This window comes from Carassius gibelio, chromosome B7, assembly GCF_023724105.1.
Source record: "Carassius gibelio isolate Cgi1373 ecotype wild population from Czech Republic chromosome B7, carGib1.2-hapl.c, whole genome shotgun sequence".
NCBI classification, from domain to species: Eukaryota; Metazoa; Chordata; class Actinopteri; order Cypriniformes; family Cyprinidae; genus Carassius; species Carassius gibelio.
In genome coordinates, this window is record NC_068402.1 from 4901192 (window position 1) to 4926153 (window position 24962).

General features: G+C 37.4%; 4 non-coding genes and 1 pseudogene across 4 annotated transcripts; all 5 read left to right on the forward strand.

Moving 5' to 3' along the window:
- The first annotated feature begins 8252 nt into the window (after positions 1-8252).
- LOC127962786 (U1 spliceosomal RNA) lies at positions 8253-8416 on the forward strand. The gene has a single exon (XR_008154654.1). It is a non-coding gene; the product is annotated as a U1 spliceosomal RNA (small nuclear RNA).
- A 5491-nt stretch (positions 8417-13907) lies between these two features.
- LOC127962790 (U2 spliceosomal RNA) lies at positions 13908-14098 on the forward strand. Its single transcript, XR_008154658.1, has one exon. It is a non-coding gene; the product is annotated as a U2 spliceosomal RNA (small nuclear RNA).
- Positions 14099-15359: 1261 nt separating this feature from the next.
- LOC127962798 (uncharacterized) lies at positions 15360-15535 on the forward strand (annotated as a pseudogene).
- A 3669-nt stretch (positions 15536-19204) lies between these two features.
- Positions 19205-19368, forward strand: LOC127962787 (U1 spliceosomal RNA). Its single transcript, XR_008154655.1, has one exon. It is a non-coding gene; the product is annotated as a U1 spliceosomal RNA (small nuclear RNA).
- A 649-nt stretch (positions 19369-20017) lies between these two features.
- LOC127962795 (U2 spliceosomal RNA) lies at positions 20018-20208 on the forward strand. The gene has a single exon (XR_008154661.1). It is a non-coding gene; the product is annotated as a U2 spliceosomal RNA (small nuclear RNA).
- Positions 20209-24962: the final 4754 nt, after the last annotated feature.

A 24962-nucleotide genomic window follows, 5' to 3' on the forward strand; every position in this document is an offset into this window, starting at 1 on the left:
ATAGCGCATTGAGCAAAATAATTTCGCACGTTTATTCAGTTATTTTTTTATTAACCAATTATTAAGTTGCTTGAACTATAAACAAAACAGCGTCATGTATGCATGCATTGTTAAATAAATAAGGGCAGAAAATCAGTCGCACACAATCATTTTTTTTTGTTCATTTAAAAACATGAGATGCAGTGGGATGGGGAACAAAAACCCAACATAAAATCTCTGTTTTTAGAAAATTGAATTAAATACACACACTGTCTGCATTACGTCCTTTTCGTCATCCACGTGCAGGCATTTTTTGAGACCGCGTGGATGGTGCGCGTACACGAAGTGAAAGATGAGACAGCATCTACTGTGTGTCGAGCTCGTCCTTTGAAAGTTGTGTAGACACGGTTGTGCGCGCAGCGAGATGTAATGGAACGCGGACTGTGAAGTACCGGGGCTCATAAGGTGGCTTCCTGTATGCAACGTTTTTGCATTCGGAAGTGGACTTTTATTTTTTGTTTGTTTTTTTTTTGACAGCCCTAGAATCGCCTATGCGTTTTTTTTGTGGTTGTTGTTGTTGTAACAACAATGAGTTTTACATAGTAATTAACTCAAATGATATATAGGGAATTTGAATAATTAATCAAGAATTTGATTAATATATATCTCAGATGACAGTTACATTTAATTTTATTGATTATGAAAAATAGCTCAATTGCCAATACCAATACTAATCACAGGGCACTGTAATTTACTCATTAATATGTCAATATAACATTCTTCATATCAATTATTGTGATCTCTTACTGTAAATTACTGCAGATCAAACCGTGGTATGTCCAGCACACCACTGTAGACCTATCAATTTTCAATAAAGTTATCACGCCTTATAATTCAAGGAAAAGTATTCTCTGGCCATGAAAATATTATCCTATCCTTATGATAAATTTAGTTTCTAAATTTAGAGCTTGTAGCTAAAGATCAGAACATTTCAGTGACTCGTAATGTGAGTGGGGTGGAGTCCAGGCCAATCATTTTATATATGGGTTTTTAATAATTCAACTAGTAATACATCAAACTACAAATCACACAGAGTAAATATGCGTACGAAAATACAGACAATAAACATTTACAAGACATAAAGGAATCCAAATAAAAGAGAGAGAGAGAGAGAGAGAGAGAGAGAGAAATGGAGAAAGCGAGAGAGATCACAGAATGAGCTCAGGTATGAAAATCAGTCAGTAAACCTTAGTGGAACCAACAACGAATCAAATAATAGCAACACTTTAAAGCAGCATTTAAATCTCCATAGAAAACGATACTTGCATGGCCCAGTGGGTGAGCGTGGTACCGGCGACGCACGTGTGATGTCACGTGGTCCTTTGAAAACTGCGCGCGTGGGCCGGAGGCCGTGTGACGCGCGTGCAAGCTGCGCTGGATCTTGGCGTGAGCGTGGAGTCACGTGTTCCTTTGTTGCAAAGAGGTGTTCGTTCATCTTCGCGCGGTATTTGAAAGGTTCAACAAACAATGTTCCAGAATTCGTCTTCATTGTGTGGAGAGGCGAATAGTTGAATAAACTTAGTAAAGAAAAGAAAAGAAAACAACGAAAATGAAAGTTTCCAAATGAGCCATGAAAATGGCTTTCCTCTCCTCAGTCCGTGTGCTGAGGGGGGAGGAGAACTGAGCGCGGCCCGAGGCCGCGCGGAGCGACGTGTCCGAGAACGGAGAACGGGAAAAAGAGCAAGAAGAGAGAGGCGGACCTTGTTCGGTCGACTCTTATAGCTTGAGATGTTCACGCCTCTTTTCGCGTGAACCACCCAATGAACATCCGCGATCTGAAGCGGCGGGAAAGTTCCTTTGTCTCTGGGAACAACCCACCCTAATGATTTAGGACTTGTCCGATTTCATCAGGGATATTCTAGCACGTTCGTAATTCCAGAATAATACATTTTTCATTACTTTACTTTAGATAAGTGGGTCTGTCAAAGCATGACGATTAGAACAAGACTAGACATAATATATATATGACCAAAGATCTAATTTTTAGATCGAATTACACATTTAGAGATTTGTTTAACACATGATAACACTGCAGATGTTGGGAAACATCTAAATGTACCAAAAGGGAATACGTAATACATTTATAAAACATGAAAACAGAAAGTTAATGAATACATTCCATAGAATGCATTGTTCAAAAGAAGCCAGTGACTTGGCTTCTCTCCTGTCCTGTGTGGTCGTAACTTTTACAACCTGCAAAAGTGGGGGTTGCAGAAACATGGCTTTCTTTGAGAAGGTTAAAGTGAGGAGAGACATTTCCTAAAGTATGAGCTTGCAACTTATACTCTTCACATAACAAGGATTAACCATTTTATGCAATCCAAAAACATAATTAAAATACATATTAATAATAAAATGAAAGTAAGGAACTTATACAAAAAGGTTTCCTTTGTCTCCAGTGTGTTGGAGGAATTTGGGTTGGGGGTTTTCGTTTCTTCTTTGAAGCTCGCATGGGTATCGTAAAGTAATTTAAGTCCAGCCAGGCTGGCATTTAGTACCAACAGTCTGAATTTATAAAACAGAATTTAACCCATGAATCGCTGACCTGCATGTCTGTTACATTGTTGTTGACATTTCTAATCGTAAACACAGCCATGTTGAAGCCTGCAGTAAATGTTTTGCATTATGGAAGTTCTCTCTGCTTATTTTTTTTTTCCGAAAATGTTGCACTCCTGTTTGTCATTGTGCACGTAACTTCACACCGATAAATCATCAGAAATATTGGTCTTTACATTCGTCCTGCCTGTTGTCCATGGATTTATCTATATTTGGTGTTATTTGCCATATAAAACTTTAGACATGCAAAATGTCTAATTAATCTTACAATCGATTCAATTAAAACTTGTCACACAAATCAAAAAGGATTTTTTTCACAAAAGTGACAACCCAAGAAAGCAAAGTAAACGGTCTCTCATTTGTATAACAGTGCCTCATTTTTTTTCTTCTCACCTGAAATTCATGCATTAAACATTTTTGACAAAGGTATTCATTTGTTTGAGGTCTATATAGCCTGCATCAAAATGAGGTTTCCAATTATGCACCTGAAGGCACGGGTTGAAGACCCAGTCAATGACGTCACGATGTGCTAATTTGTTTAAAATTCCTCTGAAAATGTCCTCTGGTCGACGTGTGTGGGTGCTCTTTTCCGAGAGAAATGCTCATATAAAGAGTTCCACCATCGTCTACGTCATTAGATCCACAATAGAAAAAAAAATAGCCAAAACTTGTACCAACCCTGAAATACGATTTTCGGCACAGAGATTTTGTCATTGATTCAAATTATTTTTTAAAACTTTGGCCATGTTTAGCATGAGAATCCATCTTTTTAACACTGTGAACAACTCTGAATACATGAAAAACTGTAGCCCCCCCTTTAATAATTAGCTATTTACAGTGCAACTTCTGCATATCAATCATGTTGCAGTGCTTGTTGTATGTAATGGTTACAGCACCGATGTGCATCCTGGCGATAAACATTGCAAATTAATTTAGACATTAACATTTTTACAATGTAAGTCAAAACACTTGCTACGTGTGCTGCGTTAGACCAATTCATTCAACTGAGTCGCTGTGGCAAAATGTAAAATAAAAATATGAATTTATTAGAGACCTGCTACAGTGCGTGCATGTAAAATATCCACTACGTAATGGATATAGTCCAGCTATTACATCAGGCTGCAGCGAGGACAGACCCAGACGTTTACCGGAAATTTTCCACCCATTTGCAACCCTAATTATATCACTTTTGTAACTTTAATTATAAATATACATTTTACTTACACAGAAGAATATGCAGTCTTTATATATATATATATATATATATATATATATATATATATATATATATATATATATATATATATATATATATATATATATAAATATATATATAAATTATTTTATAAATAATTTAAATTATTTATTTAATTGTTAATTGCTGGCTGTTAACTTGTTTTCGGGTTAGGGTTAGCATCAGTTGTTTGTGAATGACACTGGTGACATTAAAAGACTCTTCTATGGTATAAAACATTTTGATATTTAAAAGACCTTATTTGAAGCAAAAATAACTTTGAAATATATGATCATTAAAATTACTAATTTCTTGATGAGATTTGTCATTGCCCACCCCTGCTTACACAGATGCACACAGGAGCATTTGAAAGCCACGTCTTTCATAGAGCTGCAACTAACGACAATTTTTTTCTGTCGACTAATCTAACGATTATTTTTATTACAATAATTAATCTAATGTTCTTTTTTTTAATTAGCTAATGAATCCTTTGGATAACTTTACCAAAAAAAATATAAGTACAACTTCTAATATAATATTTCAACCTTTATTCATTTTCAACTTATGTGGTTGAAGTTTTTACAGTATAGAATAAATAAGAGGCAAAGAAAATTATTTTGCTATGGTAAATATGAGCTTATGATAGCATTTATAATTAAACCACAGCAGCCATAAATTTACAGTTGTCTGAGACGTCATGAAATGTTCTTTAGCATCACAAACCATAAAATGTAGTCAGGGTTCTGCTATGGTTTAGCATGGTTTCCAGAGATCTGGAGCTGATTCGGGGTAGCTCGGTGGTTTGTAACTGTTGTCTCGCGGCGCGCTGTCTTTTAAGAGGCCGTTCACATATCACGTCTATTGCGTGCTCAAGTTCATTATTTCCAATGTAGGCGCGCGAAAAGCGCGCTCATAATGGAAGCGACGCGCTCGTTTTTTCCCGGCGCGTCTGCACCACATCGAGTTAAAAACATCTCAACTTTTCAGAATGCTGCAAGTGCAAGAATATCAGACCTGAACCAGAAAGTTGGTCACCAGATCACATGGTAACCAGTTAACCGTAACACCGGAGAGCGCCGAGATGTTTTCCTCTGAGGTGCTCGCGCATCGCAGTTGTGCTGCCATGGTTCACCATATCTGTTTTACAAAGGGAACAAAGGGCCATTTTATTTGTCCTCTGTTTAAAGTATTCACATACTTTTGATAACAATGGGTTGACTGAGACTGTTTTTGTTATAGAATGCAACTTTCTCCATTCCCAGTATGCCATTACGCGAGATGTAAACAAACAGTGTGACGCGTCAACGCATTTCACGCACTTCGACGTAATCGATGACGTTGACGCGTTGTTGCAGCACTAGTCTATCAGCAGATCCCTAAAAGGGCTGTCACTTTTAGTTCGAAAATCAATTGCACAATCGATTGGACCAACCAAAAAAAGTTTCGAAAATGAAAATAGGGAATCGATTTTAACCAAATATGTACACTATTAATTTTTAAATAATTAAACAATTGAAAAATATAGATGTAACAAAACTCACAACCAAGCAGAAAAAGAAAATAAAGAATTCCGAAAGTGCAGTATGCGTTGCGAAAGCTAGACAGACAATACAAGCAATTTTACACGCCTATAAGACCCAGTGACGTCGAAAGCGTCCTCGTATGCTGTGTTCTGGCGCAAATGATTTCAATGTTAAGTCAATGTAGAGGCGTGTTGACGCGCGTGTTGAGGTCTCGTGGCAAGGTAGACGCGAATTCGCTTCATTCGCGCATCTGGTTACAGGAGATTCTGAGTTATGAAAAGGACAATTTCAAGCTGACAGCAATCTGCTTTTGTGATGGAAAATTGGCAGTAATACCCCCCACCTTGCGCAGCTGTACCTGAGTGTCCCTGGGACATCAGTGCAGTCGGAGCGCTTCTCAACAGCTGGATATATAGTGTATAAAAAAACGCTCTGCTCTGGACCCCGAAAATGTTGATCGACTTGTTTTCTTGTCCAATAAATTTGTAATGTCCCTAGCCTTTTTGCGCGTTTCATGCCTACCTAGTGCCGACTAGCCTAAGTGTCGGTCACGTTCAATAAAAAAAAAAATATGGCCTGTTCTCAAGTCCATTTAAAGTTTCATTCTTTGAACAGCTGTTTGAAATGGATTGAATCACTATTTAAAATAATCTTGGAGATTTTTGAAATGCCTGAATCATAAATGCAGCTGGGTTGAAGCCTGCAGTGATGGTTTTCTTTTATGGCAGCCGTCCCCTCTGCATATATATTTTTTTGAGAATTTTGCACTTCTGTTGCTCTTTATTCTGCCAGAAACTTCATGCCAATAAATAAGAAAAATTGCTGACTTGTGCGTTTCCAGCGCTCTCTTTATGTTCGTCCGTTATTTGACGTTGAAAAAGGAAACGTCTTTTTTTTTAGACATGGAAAATCGATTTTTCAATCGTTTCAATGAACACTGTCTTAAATCGAAAAAGATTTTTTCACAAAAGTGACAGCCCTAATCCCTAATATTTCTGCTCATAGGCAGCGCTGTAACCAGTCTTATGAATTCAATGATTTAGAACTTAAAATATAATCTGCATGCATGATAGAACATAGTAAAAGTCAAGTTTTTCCATGTTTTAATCTAATCATGTTTTCCATGTTTTTTAATTCCAGATTTTTAAATCTAGGCCTTTTGGTAACACTTTATAATAACTGCATGCTATTAATCATTAGTTAAGCATTAGTAAACAGATAATTCATAATTTATAAAGCATTAATAGACAGTAATAACCAGTTTATAAATACAGATATAAATGCTTTATTCTCGATTTAAAAGCATATCTATAATGTGTAATTTCATACTTTATTCATGATCAATTTATCATTTCTCAATGAAGTATAGCATTATTCACAAACCAGTTATTTAGGAGTTGCCAGTGATTCATAAGATCACAAGAAATGTAGTAAATTCAGGTAGTTATAAAGCATTTAGTAGTGGTCAGTTAACTATTTATGTGAGCTCATCTAAAGTGAGTGCTAGTTATGCCTTGTAAAGCATTTATAAAGGATATTTAAAGGCTCAGTTATCTTCTGAACAAAAACAGAAACAAACACAACACAGTGATACAGAACATAGAAATATTAACAGCCTTTAAATCTCATTTGTAAAAGCTTTACAAGGCATAAATAGTCCTCACTTTAGATGAGCTCACAAAAATAGTTAACTAACAACTACATGTTTTATAACTACCTGAATTAACCCTGAATTACAGTAAAAAGAAATGTTAATAAACCATTTATTAACACTATAAGTAACTATTACTATATGTCTGAATAAAAAGATGTATGAATGCACATTTAAATAGTTTATTAATCATTTACGTACAATTTCTAAGTGATCTTATGAACCACTGACAACTCCTTAACTTTTGTGTAAATAATGCTATACTTAATTTAGAAATGATAAATTGATCATTAATAAAGTATGAAAAAACAATTATTAAATACATTATAGATATGCTTTTAAATCAGGTATAAAGCATTTATATCTGTATTTATAAACTGCTTATAAATGTCTATTAATGCTTTATAAATGATGAATTAACAGTTTCCTAATGCTTAACTAATGATTAATAGCATGCAGTTATTATAAAGTGTTACCGGCCTTTTTAATGAAACTAGTCAATCTGAGTGTTGTCATGAAACTCAGTTTATGCTTTTTTGGACTGTATTTGAGGGAACTATCTCATGGTCTGCCAAGCTTGTAGCTGTATTTAACTATTTAATCTCATTAAAAAAATCACAAATAGATACATTTGGTTCTTCTCTTATAGCCTTCATTGTACATTTTCTTGTCATTCCAGTTATATAATCCTGCATAATATTCCTGGTAAATTCTGAAAATATGATGTTTGTAAATGTGTCAATGAGCAGACAAAATTAGACCTTGGAGCATCTCTTGTCTGATTGGTAGTTCCGCATGACCTACAACCACTGTGGCAAATGGTACTAACTGCAGTCAAATGAATTCCAGCATCACCTCTCTGGATATCTAATGCGGTAGATTGATAAAGTTGTGAGTAGGGTGAGGGTGTGGGTGGATGTTCTACCTCCTCCCATAGGCGCACATTTTATTTGCTCCTCCATGCTGGACATCTATCAAGGGGGGCGCTACACATAAGCTCCACCTATTTTCTCTGCAGTGAGCTGCCTTTCATCAGAAGGCCAAACTGTCTTGAATGTAGTTATCTATGAACACTGTAGCCTTTATACTACTGTAAAAACAATTTAAGGACCAGTGGTTCAACAAGATCTGGAGTTTAGAGTAGATTGAGTGTTTAGATTGTGATGATGGACCATATTTTGTAACGTCTCATCATCACTGAAAATAATGTGACCTTAAGTGCTCCCCCTTCAGGGTTGATGTAGAATTCATACTTACCTGGCAGGGGAGATACCATGATCAAGAAGGTGGTTCACCCAGGGCGAGGCTCAGCCATTGCACTCCGGTTGTGCTGACCCCTGCGAATTCCCCAAATGTGGGAATCTCGACTGCATAATTTCTGGTAGTGGGGGACTGCGTTCGCGCTCTCCCCTGATTTTCTGGTTAAAAATAGAAATATAATGTACATGTTTTATAAGGAACTTTAACTAGTTTAAAAGGGATTTATTACATCTGTGAACAAGTTGTGGATTTCTATATCAGTATGTTTGTTTGTGATATACATAATACATATGTCCTGAAATAACCAAATGCTTAAAGTATAATTTTAAAACTTGCTTAATTTGTTTGATAGATCTATTAATATTAGGGATGCACGATATTGGATTTTGGCCGATATTCGATATGCCGATATTTTCAAAATAATTTTGGCCGATGCCGATACCGATATCGATATATATACAAATATATACTGATATATTTAAACTTTAATTTTACTGAAGAGAAATCCATGTATCTCTTCTGTACTGATTCTACCATAAATGTATTATTTTACAAATGTAGACTGACATTCACATCTGAAAAACAGGTCAATTATTTCACTTGGAGAATATCGGTTTGGCTCATCGGCAGAAATATTCATATCGGCCGATACCGATAATGGTCATTTTGAGCTTTTATCGGCCGATACCGATATTGTGCCGATATTATCGTGCATCCCTAATTAATATTGATTCTTAAGGCCTTTAATTTGATCATTTACGCATGTTTCACATATAATCCATCTGCAGTGCATATGCAGTCCAAGGATGTTACGTATTAGTGGTGGAAATTATGATTCTTTCTAGTGATTCGTTCATTTTCAGTTCGTTCACCAAAATGATTCGTTCAGAATCGTTCACTGATTCGTTCAGTGACCATTTCTTCGTATTACACAAAATAAGCCAGCAGATGGCAAAAAAAAGTGTATTATGTTGTTATGTCTTAAGTCAACGAACGTATTCACTTGTTGCAAAAACTAATCTGGCTTTATTAAAATGTGTGTATAATCGCATTCAATATATAAAGTCTAATTAAGTTGTTCAGATGAACAAAGCACAAGGTTTTCTTGCCTAAATAGCATTTTAATTGTTTGGTCAGACAGTTTGTATATTATATATTCACATTCATCAATCGTGGATTAAACGTGGAGTTGCTAAATATCAAAACAAGCGTATGTGCACAGTACAGTACCTATAACTGCGCTTTGCATTTTTGCGAGATTGACATGCTAAATGGCAGACTGACCCGGTTTACTCTCATTCATTTCGTTCACGAACGAGATAAGCTATGTACCAGTTTATTTCATTCACGAACTACATGTATCCGTTCATTCAGCTCGTTCACGAATGACATGTGTGCCAGTTCAGTCATTTCATTCACGAACGAGATTTACTAAATCATTCAACTCGTGCACGAACGACATGTGCTTTGCCGATTGAGAAACGTGATTGGTAAACGGTTTGCCAGAATATACCCTGACCATCAGGTCAGTCATTTCATTCACGAACGAGATGTATCATTCAACTCGTGCACGAACGACATGTGTGCCAGTTCAGTCATTTCATTCACGAACGATATGTATCAGCTCATTCAACTCATTCACGAACGACATGGGTACCAGTTCAGTCATTTAGTTCACGAACGATAAGATCTCTAGATCTAGTTCAGACTCATATGAAACTCGTTCATTGAAGGGCGTATTCGTTCACTACATTCAAAAAATCAAATACTCTGTCACATCTCATACTCGAAGGCTATTGGCTCGAGGTTGAGTAATTCTTTGACAGGATGAAACAGTTGTTACCCGGTTCACTGAGCTGCGCATGCGCTGCTTATAGCGCCGCGCTGCTGTGGAGGGAGGAACTTCACTGAACGAGAAATATGAGTCAGTGGATTACGTGAACGAGAACGATTCGTTCACCTAAAAGATTCGTTCAAAAAGAACGATTCGTTCACGAACGACACATCACTATTACGTATGTGGTGCTGTATGTATCGAGCTAAGACCGGGCGTGCTAGTGCGTGCCAGGGCCAGTCGCGTTTCCACTGTCACTTCCGGGGCTTCCTCGGAGCCAACGACCAGGGTTTTTGGCCCTACGAAAACCTTGGGCCAAAGCGGGCCAGCTGGGGCTAGAGGAGGAGTTAAGAACAAAGGCGGAGTTTCTCTGTGTCTGGAGAGCGTCAGCGCCGATCATTTCAGAAAGATAACAGCTTTAACAGCAGCATTAAAGGGGGGGTGAAATGCTATTTCATGCATACTGAGTTTTTTACACTGTTAAAGAGTTGGATTCCCATGCTAAACATGGACAAAGTTTCAAAAATTAAGTTGTACGTTTGAATGAGTATTTTTGTTCCAAAAAAACCTCTTCCGGTTTGTCACAAGTTTCGGAAAGTTATTTTCGAGTATGGGTCTGTGTGACGTTAGATGGAGCGGAATTTCCTTATATGGGTCCTGAGGCACTTCTGCCGGGAGAGCGCGTGCTCCCGTATAGCGAGGCTGAGCACACATTTCACTGATCAGAGCGAGAGCATCGCGAAAAGTCACAAAAGAAGTGTGTTTTTGGTTGCCAGGGCAAGACAACCCTGCACAGATTACCAAAAGAGAAATAGCATTAAGGGACCAGTGAATGGAGTTTATTTTTACAGAGCATCAACGGAGTTGTGCAAGTGTTTTTGTTTGTTCCCTGCATTTCGTAGATGCTTGTTTTACAAACAAGGCCCAGTTTGACGCCGGATTTGCACGTTTATTGCTTAAGGATAATGCAGTCCCAACGAAAAAGGGTCACGATCGTGTGTTGGAACTGCATGCGGTGAGTAAAACTGCTTCAAATATCTCTGTGTTGTTAACTTAGCTATCTGCGCGTAAGCACATCAAGTAAACAACATGCGATGTTGTCATCAAACTGCACTTTCCACATGTACAGCTTAAAAAATAAAAAATAAAAAAGACGACAAAGTGGAACTTCGTCATTTTCCAAAACCGCTAAGCAAATATATACAGTTTCAGTACATGCCACATAGAGACGCCTTTGCTGATGCTGCTCTTGTTAAATTTCAGCCTCTGGATCTGTGTCACAGCTTCCAAACGCTCTCAACTCAAAAGCCTACTCGCGCTCGTGATTCTTTAGCTCCGCCCACACGTCACGCCTCCAGCCACTCGTGTTGACTATCTTTCTCTTATAAATATAATAAAAATAAAGACTTTTTGGAGTTATGAAGGATGCAGTACTACTCTATAGGTACTCAAGATTAACAGGATATTGAGTGAAAACGAGCATTTCACCCCCCCTTTAAAGACTTTTTAAAATAAGTTGAGCTCAAAACTAACTCTTAGTTAGCAGCAAGTGTTTGAAATAATCTGATCCGATGTGGATTATAATCACTAAACAAGGCAGAAATATTTATAAACTATGTAAAAGACTATGCACGCTAAACATTTACGTTACCATAGTAAAGATGGTAAATATGACCGCTCGGATTAATCAGACGTTAGCTTCTTATTCTCTATCACAATTGTGTATTTATTAAGTAACATTTTATCTGTCGTCTCGTTTCGTGAGTTTAGCTCCACGTTGCATATCATCAAAATATAATAATGATTTTTGTTCGGGATTAGCTTTTTTAAAAATAGCGAGTCTGCACTGCAGATCATTTCAGAAAGATAACAGCTTTAACACCAGCATTAAACACGTTTTTAAATAAGTCGAGCTCAAAACCCTCTTTCAGTCAGCAGCGAGTGTTTGAAATAACTTGATCCAATGTGGATTATAGAATCACCATACAAGGCAGAAATATTTATAAGCGATGAAAAAGATATGCACGCTAAACATGTGACCATAGTAAACATGGTAAAATATGACCGCTTGAAGAAATCATCAGCAGCTTATTCTCTATCACAATCGTGTATTTATTAAGTAACTTATAATATCTGCCACAAGCCTCGTCTCGAGAGTTTATCTCACGTTGCCTATCATAAAAGAATATAGCCTAATAATGTTTTTTGTTCGGGAGCTTTTATAAAAATAGAGAAATTATCATTCAATCTAAATATGACGGCTATACTGTGGCTAATAAACAGAAACAGACTCAATAAGCAGGCTATTTTCATAAGCGTTAAAAATAAATAAATAAAATAGAAATAAGTGTATGTGTGATTAATTTTGAGTCCTGATGATAAATTAAATCAATTCTATAGTTATAACATCGATGTTTTTGAATTTGAATATATATCACAAAGCATGCAAACAAACGGCCGCTTTTATCATGTTCCTGTGACTTATTTCTTAGTTTTCTGATAACTTCTCTTTGATGGTGAAATGATGAGGTTGCATGACGTTGTTCTGAGAGGCGTGTAAAGGGCGTGTTTTAGTGACGTGCAGCGGTGCTTCAGGCTCCACTGTGGAAATCCTGCGCTATTCTGGCCTCGTGCTACTGGCCCGGGGCTATGAGCCCCACCCAGCCCGCTTTAAGCCCTGGCTCGCACTGGCCCGACAGTGGAAATGCGGCTATTGTGCTTTCACACAGGGCGCGTTTGCAGTCACTACTGATCCGCAGCTGTTTAAGCCACAAAACACAACATTTGTCCATTATTTTGATATCAAATCATGTAAAAAAAAAGAGAAAACTTCCATTTGACTCCTAGGTTTTTATAATAAGTTGCTGAAACAAGCTGCAACACATTTAAACACAACATTAGCCTACTTGTTAGGATATCACAAACATATTAAATCTCACCACTGACAGAAACAGTCGACTCTTGTGCCTTGCATTTAAATCTTTATTGCACGCTATCCAACGGGTCTTAAATAACATTGTTTTTCTGCCTCTATAAAAGTGCATATATGTTGCCTTGTTTCTGTAAAGCTGCTCTTTTTCTTGTTTTAAATCTAGCCAAAAACCCATGTGTTGCGTGTGACACACAGCGAGCTTTAATTAGTGTACATTTATTGTGAAATGACTGCATTTCCATGTCAATCCATGTTCATTCTTACCGCGCTGTCACTTTAATTCAGCGCATGCAGAACAGCAAAAATAGATGTAAACGATCGCTGCACTGCTGCGGACGCACTGCTCCTGGAACCCATTGACGGACCTCAACCACGTGCAGTGTGAACGCTGAAATCAGTTAACATGGGTGTGTAAAAAAAAATATGCAACGCATACGCACTGCAGGAGGAGTATGTGTGAAACGGGTGTCATGGTTCAATTTTTTTTTTTTTTAAATGCAGTGTGCCTGAGTCTTTATCTCCACTCATTGTATTTGTGTCTGTAGTGAGTGTGATTTGTAGGACTCTTGAGTTATGTTTTGACCCCTCCCCCCTCCTCATACTGTCTCCTCCCCTCATCCCACCCCTTTACCCTCCCATTTTATCAACGCTTCGTCTGCCCATTTCTTGAACCTTTTTCAAGTCTAAGGTGTGAACGACCGGTGCTCAAGTAAAGGGGAGTTTAATGACCCTTTAAGCCTTACCTTACCTGAGCTGTGTTAACGATAGCATTCTGCACAAGAAGTATTAGAGGTAAAAAAAAATTATAAAATAAAGCTTACCAGCATCATATCTGCTGTGTCACAGAATGTGGTTCCTGCTGTTGACTGTTTGTGGGTATCGCTTCTCGGCCTTTTGGCTAAGATCAAGTGTAGTATCTGTTCTTATCAGTTTAATATCTGATACGTGCCCTACCCGGGCACCATATATTAAATTGATTTTTGGAGTTGGGAGATGGAATAGGGGCTTGCTCCGTCCACTCCACGCATCGACCCGGTATTGCAGTACCTCCGGGAACGGTGCACCCCCTAAAATGGTTAAAAAAAGATTTGCAATGTATGTTGATTACATTAATGTAATGTGCTTAATAGAGAAGTGTATATTTATTTCCGTGGTGGTCTGTGTGTTGTGATGAGGATTTTTCTTTGTGTTGTATGATAATATATTTTGCCTGGAGTCGATTAACGCGGATACGTTTGAGTCATTTTCTCCTGATAACCCCGAAAAGAACTTAAATGACACTTTCAGTTTTAATCGTACAGATAAGAGCAATACATCAATCGATTCTGTAAAGGGTCTACTTTTTTTTTGGGATACCGACATAAAACTTTGTACACTTATAAAATAAAGATAACAAACAAGGTTTGCTGTCTGCATCCTTTGTCTTCGCTGATCTTCTTTTACAAACACGTCATTAAAATGAACTGTAACTCTGTAACATGTAACTCTGTAACATGTACTGTAACATGAATACTCAACGAAATGACATGAGTGAGATATCTATAGAAAGCTTGACATGTCTATTTTTAAACTAAACAAGTGCCGCCGAAAACAGATATTTAGATTGTATGTTGTGTTGAGGATTTTTTTTGTTGTATGATTATATATTTAGCTGTTTTCCTTTGCATTATCCCATATTCTCCTGAAAATGCTTTAAAACTATTTAACCGTGTTGCGTGTGTGTGCAAAATGAATAAATGTGGTTCTCGAGCGCACGGGCGTGTCTAGTGTTTCTTGAAGTAGGTTGCTGTTGCTTGTCACATGCTTCTACCAGTGAGTGTTTTGACAAAATTATGAAATGTTCTGTTGTTCATATTATTGTTGTCTCGTGTTTTTCCTCGCTGCACGATGACGTAGCTAGGCTAGATATACTACGTTTACGCGCACGTCTCCACTGAGCCCATAAAGAAGCATCTCACATGCCTGTTCTGGGGAGTGGGGTGAAAAATAAATTGATAAAGACTCATCCCCGGTTTTGCACAACAGATTACTTTTAAAGAATATTAATTTGTTTTTTTATTGTTATATCAAAAGTAATTGTTGTTGTTTTACAAAAATATAATGCATGTGTGCTATTTTAAACTTGTTTTTACTATTATTTCTACTTTTAAAACATTCACACCTGTTAAAACATATCACAAACATGGAATTTTAAAAAAGTTATATATAATGGTTTTAATGAAGTTTGTATTTTATTTTAAAACGTGTATTTATTATATGGTTTCTGGCATGCTTTAAAAAAAATTGGGTTATTGAAAAAAAAGAAAAGTGTGTGAAAAAGTAAAACGGTGACAACTTTTTCGAAAGAAAAAAATCTGTTCTTACTGGTTTAATGTCTGATACGTGCCCTACCCGGGCACCATATATTAAATTGATATTTGGAATAGGGAGATGGAATAGGGGCTTGCTCTGTCCACTCCACACATCGACCCGGTATTGCAGTACCTCTGGGAATGGTGCACCCCCCCCTAAAATGGTTAAAAGTTATTATTTTTGTCATGTGAGCGGTTTAAAGAAACGGTTTACATATAATTACATTTGAAAATAAGAAAAACATCAAAGTAGTCCATGTGACATCAGAGGGTCAATTAGAAATATCTCACTGCACCGTAGGCACTGGGTCTGTGAACAGGGCACCTCGAACTCTTGGTTGTATTGTGTAGAAAAAACACCCTAATTCAAGACACCTAATTTACAGAAGAACGAACAATATTCACCTTATTTTCCATGAAAAAACGGTGCCGCCATTGCGCTCGTTTTGTCATCTTCCGACTGAGGGGACTGACGTAACGTTACCACTTTTCTAACATAAACACTTTTCTCTCACTTCAGTTATCAGTCATGCATGGAAGCCGCTCCAGTGGATGACGTAAGATGTATGCGCACCGCGTGTACCTATGCTAGTCTCTCGAGTTTGTTCATTGGAGTGAAGAAAGCAAAGTTTCCTTTCTTTGGCAAAGGAAAACCAGTCTCCTCTTGGTTTATATTGAAATCATCCTACATGTTTCTGTGCAAATCTTTGGTTTGTACTTCAGTGCATTCCTATTGAAATATATTTTTCTTACAAAAACACGTATTTATAGAAGGCCTTTATTTAATGAACACATAGAGGTCGACCAACAGTGGATTTTGCAGATACAATAGTTAGGTTGGACCACACTGGCCGATACTGATTAACCGATAGTTTTTAAAATGGATACTGAACAAAAACTAAAATGGTGCTTAAAAAAAAAATACTGAACCCTACTAGTAGTAGTAGTTATAATAATAAAAGTTATGATAATAATAATAATAATAGTAATGTTGAAATTAACACACTCTAATAGGGCACTAGGAAATCAGTTTTATTTTTCCCTAAATTATATTTTATTTATTTTTTCCTGAATTCCATTTTATTTATTCAAAATTCTGTTATTTCCCTTTTAATTTTCCTGGATTGTTATTCTTTTTTTCACTCCTTTTTAATAGATAAATTAAAGGTAAGTAATCAAAAAGCAAGTCTAATTAATTAAAATCATGAAACTTATACATTTTTACATCAATTTAATGTTTAGGGCCTTATGAAATGTTACATTCTTTTTTTTCTCACCTTTTTTTGTTTATTGTACAAATTCTGTTTCAACATGTTTAATTATTTGAAGGCATAAAACTAAAAAATTAAATATTTTCATTTAGCTTTTAATGAAAACTTAATTTGGCAAACAAAGGGGGATTTACTATTAAAATTAAAACATGGAAATGTGATTATTAAATATTGTTGGTTTCATTTAAGTAGGAGTAGTAGGCTATGTACATTCTACTGAAAAATACACTACAAAACAAACTGGACTTTTATTTTGATGGGTTGCCGTGAATACCTTTACAATTCTGTGAATGTGATATGATGCTAGTTTTAGTCAAACGGTCAAATGCTCATGAAGTTACTTTCAGAGCAGTTCTAGAGATGATGATGTTGTTGTGGCAAAAACAATTAACAAATAGCATCACAGTTTAAGAGACAAGGAATCAAATTATATTTATTAAGAAGTTTATTTTCCTTAGAGGTGTGTTCACAAAGTTTCAGCAGCTACCCAGAAACACAACAGACATAAATCACACTGAAAACAGACAGCCTTATTATACTAACAATGGTCCTTCTAACCCACTGGGCTTTTGTTATCTTCACATCTGTGAGGTTTACAACTGCTTTGTCTTTCCTGCACTAAAGAGCTCAAAGGCTCTTTCTGATCTTTGTTTTAGTGTGTTTGTGTGCCTTCACACCCGTGAGGTCAAATGTCTTTATTTATAGCCAACTCCTGTCCTTCCTGAGTAAATTACCCACACTAAAGAGTTCAAAGGCTCTTTGCTTTACTGTGTGATGAAGAGGTAGTCACCTGAAATGGTCTTCTAACAGTCTTGGAGTTCCCCGAGAGATGCTTAGCACTTGTTGGCCCTTTTGCCTTCTGTCTGCGGTCCAGCTCACCCCTAAACCATCTCGATTGGGTTCAGGTCCGGTGACTGTGGAGGCCAGGTCATCTGGCTCAGCAGCCCATCACTCTCCTCCTTGGTCAAATAGCCCTTACACAGCCTGGAGGTGTGTTTGGGGTAATTGTCCTGTAGAAAAATAAATTATGGTTCAACTAAACACAAACGGGATGGAATAGCATGTCGCTGCCAAGATGCTGTGGTAGCCATGCTGGTTAAGTATGCCTCCAATTTTGAATAAATCCCCAAGGTGTCACCAGCAAAGCACCCCCACACCATCACACCTCCTCCTCCAAGCTTCACGGTGGGAACCAGGCATGTAGAGTCCATCCATTCACCTTTTCTGCGTCACACAAAGACACGGTGGTTGGAACCAAAGATCTCAAATTTGGACTCATCAGACCAAAGCACAGATTTCCACTGGTCTAATGTCCATTCCTTGTGTTCTTTAGCCAAACAAGTCTCTTCTGCTTGTCTTTCTTTAGCAGTGGTTTCCTAGCATATATTCTACCATGAAGGCCTGATTCACACAGTCTCCTCTTAACAGTTGTTCTAGAGATGTGTCTGCTGCTAGAACTCCGTGTGCCATTGACCTGGTCTCTAATCTGAGCTGCTGTTAACCTGTGATTTCTGAGGCTGGTGACTCGGATGAACTTATCCTGCGCAGCAGAGGTGACTCTTGGTCTTCCTTTCCTGGGGCGGTCCGCATGTGAGCCAGTTTCTTTGTAGCCCTTGATGGTTTTTGTGACTGCACTTGTCACGTGTCATTACGGGACCTTTACGGGTTTGGTGTGAAAGCACGCACATATTCCGTGTAATCACTGGCAGTGTGAAAGTGCAAAATCTAGTGACCCTGGAACAATTGCCGGGAACACTTTACCCGTGTATTTGCCGGAATCGCAGTGTGAAAGGGGCTATACAGTGATGTGCATCTTAAAGGGTACGTGACGTCACAATTTCATGCTAATTTTGAGTACCTATAGAGTAATACTGCATCCTTCATATCTCCAAAAGTCTTTAGTTTTATCATATTTATAAAAGAAAAATACAGCTTTCCGATTCTCTTCGGAAAAAGCAGAGCTCCTGGAGGCATGCTGTGGGTGGAGCTATATAGTCAAGTTATGTGCTGATTTCCAACAAAATACAGAAATCTGATGAAATTGTACTTGCATGAATGGGGTATTTTATCACTGGGACCATTCCATGTTTTAATAGCAAATGATGTGGAAATTCAGTGTCGACCTGGGCCTTGTTTATAAAACATTCGTCACTGAAAAGACAACACAAACACACTTGCTAAACTCTGTCGCTGTCCTGGAAAAACACTTATTTGGTAGGGTAAGGGTGTGTTCTACCTCCTCCCATATGCGCACATTATATTCACTCCTCCTCGCTGGATGTCTAGCGAGGGGGAGCTACATGTAAGCTCCACCTATTTTCTCTGCAGTGAGCTCTCTTTCATAAGAAGGCCCAACTGTCTGAATGTAGTTGTCAATGATCGCTGTAGCCTTTGTACTACTGTAAAAACAACCAAAGGTCCAGTGGTTCAACAAGATCTGGAGTTTAGTAGATTGAGAGTTTAGATCGTGATGAACCATATGGAGTGATGTCTCATCATCACTGAAAATAATGTTCCCTTAAGTGCTCCCCCTTCAGGGTCGGTGTAGAATTCATACTTACCTGGCAGGGGAGATACCATGATCAAGAAGGTGGTTCACCCAGGGCGAGGCTCAGCCATTGCACTCCGGTTGTGCTGACCCCTGCGAATTCCCCAAATGTGGGAATCTCGACTGCATAATTTCTGGTAGTGGGGGACTGCGTTCGCGCTCTCCCCTGATTTTTTGGTTAAAAATAGAAATATAATGTACATAGTTTGTAAGGAACATTTGCTAAATTAGAAGTGGTTAATTACATCTGTGAACATTGTGGATTTCTATATCAGTATGTTTGTTTGTGATAATACATATACATAATACATATATTTGTCCTGAAATAAAATGTTTAAAGTATATATTTGCTTAATTTGTGAAAGTTCTATTAATAGTGATTCTTAAGGCCTTTAAGTTTATAATTTATGGTCATTTTTATTTAGATTTCTATTCAAATGCAGTATACCCCAGTCTTTATCTCCACTCATTGTTTTAGTGTCTGTAGTGAGTGTGATTTGTAGGACTCTTGAGTTATGTTTTGACCCCTCCCCTCCTCATACTGTCTCCTCCCCTCATGCCACCCCTTTACCCTCCCATTTTATCAACACTTCGTCTGCCCATTTCTTGAACCCTTTTCAAGTCTAAGGTGTGAACGACCGGTGCTCAAGTAAAGGGGAGTTTAATGACCCTTTAAGCCTTACCTTACCTGAGCTGTGTTAACGATAGCATTCTGCACAAGAAGTATTAGAGGTAAAAAAATAAAATAAACCTTACCTAACCAGCATCATATCTGCTGTGTCACAGAATGTGGTTCCTGCTGTTGACTGTTTGTGGGTATCGCTTCTCGGCCTTTTGGCTAAGATCAAGTGTAGTATCTGTTCTTATCAGTTTAATATCTGATACGTGCCCTACCCGGGCACCATATATTAAATTGATTTTTGGAATTGGGAGATGGAATAGGGGCTTGCTCCGTCCACTCCACGCATCGACCCGGTATTGCAGTACCTCCGGGAATGGTGCACCCCCCCTAAAATGGTTAAAAGTTATTATATTTGTCATGTGTGATGTCAGTAGATGTTTAAAGAAATGGTTTATAATATAATACTACTAATAATAAAATGTGAGGGACCCAGCCGCGCGCGCAAGCTCACCTTCACTGTCTTAAAACAACATGAGGGCTGTCTTGCTCTCTCTCCCTTGCGCATATAAAAAAAAAAATCAATTGACACGATGGTGTCGAACACAAAAAAAAAAAAGACTATGAGCGCTGTCTTGGCTCTCTCTCCCTTGCCCATATAAAAAAAAATCTATTGACACGATGGTGTCGAGAAAAAAAAAAAAAGACTAAGACTATCCGGTGATGAAATGTTTTGATGAAAAATCTGTAACACTTAAACTATTTAACAAGGAAGTTGTGGCCTAATGGTTAGAGAGTCTGCCTCCCAATCGAAAGGTTGTGAGTTCGAGTCCCGGGCCGGCAGGAATTGAGGGTGGGGGGAGTACATGTACAGTTCTCTCTCCACCTTCAATACCACAACTTAGGTGCCCTTGAGCAAGGCATCAAACCCCCAACTGCTCCCCGGGAGCAGCAGCATAACTAACGTAGACTAGGCCACTTTGAAGTTGGAATAAAGAAATAAAATGAGTCCTCTGTAACATCGTAACATCTCAGCACTCTAAATAGGCATAGGCCCATTTAGCCTATAAATACAAATGCACCAATAAAACGAGTCTTTTTTAACAACTTAAATTAAGATAAATTTTATTTGGCAATAATGAAATTAAGATAAAGGCTCCGCCGGATTTGCTTCGCCACTAGCAGCTGACATTTAATAAAAGAATAATGCCAATATTAGCGTATATACTGTCCACATTTTGCATTTAATACTCAATGAATATATAGTCATTTGATAAACCTTACCTCACAGAGATTAGGCTAAGCCTACATGTTTTTGTGGAGGAAAATGATTGAATCCACTGTAGATGTCTTCAGCGCGCTCCTGCGCTCACTAATGGTGCGTAATTTTTCACTCATTATTCACTCATTATAAACGGGTCAAAACTTTTCCAAACATCAGACTTTGCTTTAGTTGCTGGTGCAACCAAAACATGTTCGCCAGAGGCAAGCCTCTTTTACACCTGCTCAGCATCCATTTTCACATCTTTCTCAAGCTAATCTAATCACATCACAAACCGGAGCGCAAGCCCGAGCTCACATAAGATATAAATTATAGGGATGGGCATTTTGGGAAATTTCTCATTTCGATCATCAATAGGTTTCAAAAACGATTAATCGATTAATCGGGGGCGGGGCTTATGATAATAAATAATAATAAATTAAGCCCGAACCCAACCAAACCCAAGATCTTCAGCTCTAATTGGCATGAAGTGCTGTCAGCTGGCAATGGTGGCTTATTTTCATAACTCAGCATCTCCTGTAAGAGGTCGCTTTCGACGTCACTTGGTCAGGCGCATATTTGCTGGTATTTTCTGTCTAGCTTTCGCAATGCATACTGCACTTTTGGAATTCTTTATTTTCTTTTTCTGCTTGTTTGTGAGTTTTTAATTGTTTATTTTTAAAAAAAAAATAATGTACATATTTGGTTAACCCCTTACTAGTAACCCCCCTTTTTTGGCATGGAGACCGAAATTACATACCCAAAATAAAAAGGTTTCTGCTCATGATTCTTTCTGACTAGATACATAATCAACCTTTGTTCACAAAGCTGACACTTTAAAGTTTACTGTTCAGGAATCAGAATCACTCAGACTGTTATGATAATAGAGATATATAAGCTCAAACATAAAAACAAAAATAAAAATATTAAAAACATATGTTTTAAATGTATTTAAAAAATGTTGATGTAGGAAATGAGTTTGAAAACACAGTGTAGCTAAGGCCACAAGTCTTCCAAGACTTCATAAAAAATTTCATAATCGAATCTGTAAAACTGTGAATTTTATGAAATATTTTCTAAGGCCATGTCATGTGTGTTTTTAGAGAAGGCTAATCAGATTGATTTATGGCACTTGTCATCTCTAGAAGATCTCACATGTAAACATTCCTGTGCTCTTTGTGTATGTTTCACTGTTGAAAGCTGCCCGATTCATTATTCTATTGTTCTCACCAAACGAGTCTTTCACACCTCCGCCAAGTATGACACATTATCCGCATTATTCTTTTATCATTATTCTTTTGTTTTTATTCCACCTTTATTAGCCTTGATTGTGGTTTTTCAGGCTTTACAAAGCAACAAAGCAGCGATCTCACTTCAGTGTCTCTTTGCATTTAGCCCCTATTTATCAAAAGTCTTACTATAAAAATACAACAAAACATTTCCTTACGACCTTACGTGAATTGAGACAAAAATGCATTATGAAGAAAAGCACCTGCTATTAGTAGCATTGGTGCTAACGTTAGCATCAAGCTACATCTGACAATTTATGAAATTATTAGTACACTTTTACTCAAAACTCACTTTAAACCCCGATCAAGTGTTTATAATAACTTCCTTTAGCGATCAGAGGTGGAATTTGGTCGTTTACTGTTGTAAAAATGTTATTTGTAGCCTTTTTCATCGCTGCACAAGTTAGCATTTCCGATGTACATTTTCGATTATTTTTTATAAAAAAGCCCCAGATCTCAAGAAATTCTCATACCAAGCTTTACTATCGTAATCGCGGGTTTATTATTCGGATATTTTGTGTGTACAGAGGTGTTTCAGTGTTGTTTTGGCCAGATAACTACCAGGAAGTGTGCAGGAAGCATGTGACACGATGGGCGGTGTCCAGATATGACACTCTCAGATTGACATTGGGAAGGCCCAATCGGAGTCTGAGTGACACACAGCACGAGCTGCCGGCACAGCAAACACATACACAGATCACTGGGAGAGGCTGTTTATCATCTGATCGCGTAAATCCGTGGAAAATTAATAGAAATGACGATTCTGTCTGAAGAAATATGAAGTAAACATCAGTAAATATATCCATATATCTCCGCAGATATGCATCTTTGGTCTAAAAATCCTTATTGACGCTGTTCAGTGAGTATGTGTACACAAATAAAATGCTGCTGACGTGAAGGAATATGAGTGAGTGGTGAATTTCTATTCAAAATGTGGCATAATACGGATTTATTATTTTGCACTCCTGACATAAATCACTAAATATCTGTCACTGCAACAATGTTTTATCAAAATATTGGTCAAATATCGAAGCTAGAGTCTTTAAACTTTCAATTGATGCACAGTTTTTCCAGATGAAGTAAGACAGTGATGTTTAATGTGCTGTGAAAGTGAAACAATAATAAACTGGGGCCGTCGGCGATGTTTGCACGTAAAGGGGATGAAATCGATTCCCTATTTTCATTTTCGAAACTTGTTTTGGTTGGTCCGATCGATTGAGCAATCGATTTTTGAATGAAAAGTGACAGCCGTAGTTAATGTTAACAATTCAAACCATACCCTAAAGTTACAAACAAATAATTTACTCTAATTTAAATAATACTCTGTTTAAATGATTTAAAATGAGAATGTAAGGGTGCTCACCCCATTTTTGTTTGTTAGAAAAATTTGATTTCATATCGCAATATATATTGCAGAAAAAAAAAATATCGTAATTTTTTTCCCAATATCGTGCAGCCCTAGCAGGAACCAGGATCTTAAAGTTCTGGGTAAAAATTGCACTTCAGAAAGTTCCTGCTGGTGAGGTAGTACTTTTCAAGATCTGGAACTTTCAGGGGCGGGACTTGGGCGCTCAACATGCTGATAGGTTGAGTTCATGCTGCAATGTGATTTCAACCACCATTTATTCAGATAATTTTTAAAATATTACTGTTATTGGGTCATGAAATGTAGTTTTAGAAGTATTTCAGGCGATAATGTAGTTGTTTAAAACTCAAATCTGCTGTTTATTTATAAAGACAGTGCCTATTTAAAAATGTGTTTTTTACATATATAATATGGTTTAACTGGTTACCGTGTGATCTGGTGACCAACTTCCTGGTTCAGGTCTGATATTCTTGCGCTTGCGGCATTCTAAAAAGTTTAGATGTGGTGCGGAAGTGCCTGGAAAAAACGAGCTTATCGCGCGCCTACATTGGAAATAACGAACTTGAGAGCGCAAAAGACGTGATATGTGAACGGCCCCTTAAAAATCAGTCACACACCACCGAGCTACCCAAAATCAGCTCCAGACCTCTGGAAACCATGTTAAACCATAGCAGAACCCTGACTACATTTAATGGCTTGTGATGCTAAAGAACATTTCATGAGGTCTCAGACAACTGTAAATTTATGTCTTCTGTGGTTTAATTATAAACGCTATCATAAACTCAGATTTACCATAGTAAAATAATTTTCTTTCCCTCTTTATTATTTTATACTGTAAAAACTTCAACCACATTGGTTGAAAATGAATAAAGGTTGAAATATTATATTAGAAGTTGTACTTATATTTTTTTTTGTAAAGTTGTCCAAAGGATTCATTAGCTAATTTAAAAAAAATTACATTAGATTATTTATTGTAATAAAAATAATCGTTAGATTAGTCGACTAAGCGAAAAAATAATCGTTAAATTAGTCGACAGAAAAATATAATCATTAGTTGCAGCTCTAATCTGTGCGCGGTAGTCCTCAATGTTACCTGCTTCTGCAATGAGAAAGGCCTTTCTCAACAGTATTGGACATGGCAGCCCATGGCAGAATTGTTGGCAAAAAATTCCTTAAGCAGAGAAAACACACACAAACCTTTATTATTGGTGGTGAAAAAAAAAACCTT